This window comes from Myotis lucifugus, unplaced genomic scaffold (genome assembly GCF_000147115.1).
Source record: "Myotis lucifugus unplaced genomic scaffold, Myoluc2.0 scaffold_20, whole genome shotgun sequence".
NCBI lineage: Eukaryota > Metazoa > Chordata > Mammalia > Chiroptera > Vespertilionidae > Myotis > Myotis lucifugus.
Window position 1 is genome coordinate 5,521,792 of NW_005871068.1, and position 2,542 is coordinate 5,524,333.

The 2,542-nt window shown below is 50.7% G+C and overlaps 1 non-coding gene across 1 annotated transcript; it reads right to left on the reverse strand.

Moving 5' to 3' along the window:
- Nucleotides 1–874: 874 nt before the first annotated feature.
- LOC111825301 lies at nucleotides 875–979 on the reverse strand. Its single transcript, XR_002828473.1, has one exon. It is a non-coding gene; the product is annotated as a U6 spliceosomal RNA (small nuclear RNA).
- Between the last annotated feature and the right edge of the window lie 1,563 nt (nucleotides 980–2,542).

The window sequence follows — 2,542 nt, forward strand, 5'->3', positions numbered from 1 at the left end:
GGTGTGTGCTCGTGGGTTCCACACGCTGGATCAGAGTGATAGAGGTGTGCAACCGGCCCTGTGGAGGGAGAAGTCCTAGTTTCTGCTTTGGAGGATGTGTGCCTTTGGTTGGATATGTGTGCTCAGCAGCCACTTATAGAGGCACCCAGGAGCTGTCTGCTGGCGCAGTGGGTTCAGGGGGCCCGTGTGCTGGAGTGGCGCTACCTTGGGAACTGGATGCCAGCAGCTGGGGTTGCGCCTTGCAGTGGCTCAGAGAAGCACTCAGGGGCCACCTGCTGGGGCAGCGGGCTCAGGGTGCTTGTGTGCTGGATTAGAGAGACTGCAGTGACCAGAGGTCAGCCACCAAGGAGTGGGGAGTCCGAGTTTCTGCTGCTGGGCCTTGTGCCCTTGGTTGGATATGAGTGCACCTAATGGCAGCTCACAGAGGCATCCAGGAGTCACTTGTTGGGGCGGCGGCCTCAGGGGGCCTGCATGCTGAAACCACGCAACTGCAGTGTTTGTGGGTAGGCAGCTGGGAAGGGGAACGTCCAAATTTCTAGTGCCTGGTCCGTGTTCCCTTGTTTGGTTACAAGCGCACCTAGGGGGGGCTCAAGGAGGCACCCAGGAGCTGCCTATAGGGGCAGTGGGCTCAGTAGGCCTGTGTTTTGGCAAGGAGCAACTGCGATGTCCGGAGGTCAGCAGCCGGGAAGGGGGAAGTCCCAATATTTGCTGCCTTGCATCCTTGGTTGAATTTTCGCATGCCCAGCGGGGGCTCACAAGGCACCCAAAAGCTGCCTATAGGGGCAACAGGCTCAGGAGGCCTGCACGCTGGAAAAGTGTGATTGTGGTGTCTGGAGGTCAGTAACTATGGAGTGGGAAGACGCAGGGTTTTTTTTGTTTTGTTTTGTTTTTTAAGAAAAATATGGATCATCCTTGCGCAGGGGGCATGCTAATCTCTGTATCGTTCCAATTTTAGTATATGTGCTGCCGAAGCGAGCACAAGACTCAGTTTTTGCTACCAGGGTGCTGTGCCCTTTGTTGGGTTCACGCGCTCCCAGTGGTGACTCACAGAGGCTCCAGGGGGCCTTTGCCAGGGTGGTGCACTCAGAGAGGCCCTTGTGCTAAAGCTGCATGACCAAGGTGTCTGTGGGCAGGGCAGTTGGGAAGGGGGAAATCCGAATTTCTCCTGCTAGGGCCTTGTGTCCTTGTTTGGATAAGAGCATGCCCAGCGGGGGCTCACATGGCACCTAAGAGCGGCCTGTGTGGCGGTGGGCTCAGGAGGTGCAACTGAGGTGTCCAGGGGTCAGCAGCTGGGGAGGGGGGAAGTCGCACTTATTGCTGCGGGAGCCGTGTACCCTTGGAGGTGGACATCCTAGGGTCTGCAGGCAGCAAGATTTTGGCTGTAGTGGCTGCAGGGTCACGGGCAGTACCCAAGGCCAGTCCAGGTGGTGATGCTTATGAGTTCCTAGAAAAGGCCCTTCTCCTCTTCAAGATGGCGTGGGCTCTGTGCCTGAGTCCCGCAGCCCGGGGAGTGCCCGCAGCAGTGGTAGGTGTTCCCTGTCCAGAGAGCCTGGTCTGCCAGCCCCTGCTGCTCCTGCCGGATTTAACTATCCCTCACTCACTCACGCACATGCCACATACATCCACACACTCTTCTTTCACCCCTCACTCACTCACATCCTCTCCCTCACCTCCGTCCTGCCAGCTGCCATCTTCCTCGTCTGAAATACCTTTTTAATTAGTGAAGGAGTCAGATGAATTTTTAAAATATGAAATGATACTGTCAGGGTTTAAAATGGAATTGATAATATCTATAGCCTAGATAAGAATGTACATTGTTCTTACAGGGATAAAGAACCTTGAACTTGATGGTGGACATCAGGCATATGAAAACAATATTTAATTTAAAAATAAAAAAAGAGAAGAAAATTCCTCTGAATTTTAGTGTTTTTTGGTGGAACAATTCTTCCCTTGTCCCTCCCACAACCAGCAGCTCTGCCTTCAATTGTCACCTTTTCTGGGGGAAAATCCTTTTTGGAATGTTTATTTAGCAAATGTCCTCTTCATGTCTTCAATGAGTCAGACTCTGTTTTGGACACAGGAGCTACAGTGATGAATAAGACAAACTCCTTCCCCTCATGAAGCTTACATAACTTGTGATGGAGTCCAAATATAGGCAGATGTATGCACAAATAAACTTAGATATTTTAGAGTGCTATGTGCAAAGTTGCAAGTAGAATTTTAAATGGTTTTGTACAGAACACCAAGCAGAGTCCAAAACTTAATTAATCATGCCAAGAATATTAGTTCCTTCTTCTTTCCTTCCAATCTCCCTTCTTTCCTCCCTTTTTCTTTCCTATCTCCCAGTGTTGCCCTTTCCCTTCTCTCCCAATTTTCACTTGGTTCTCTGTCTGTATAACTTCTGCTATGCCTATTCCCTCATCCCTAAAAATTACATTATTCTGTCATGGTTTTTACTTTTGAGGATGACTGCCAGAAACCAATCCCAGTTCAGCGTGCCAACACTTGGATGGGCCTTTTTGTTGTGCATTAGAATGTCAAC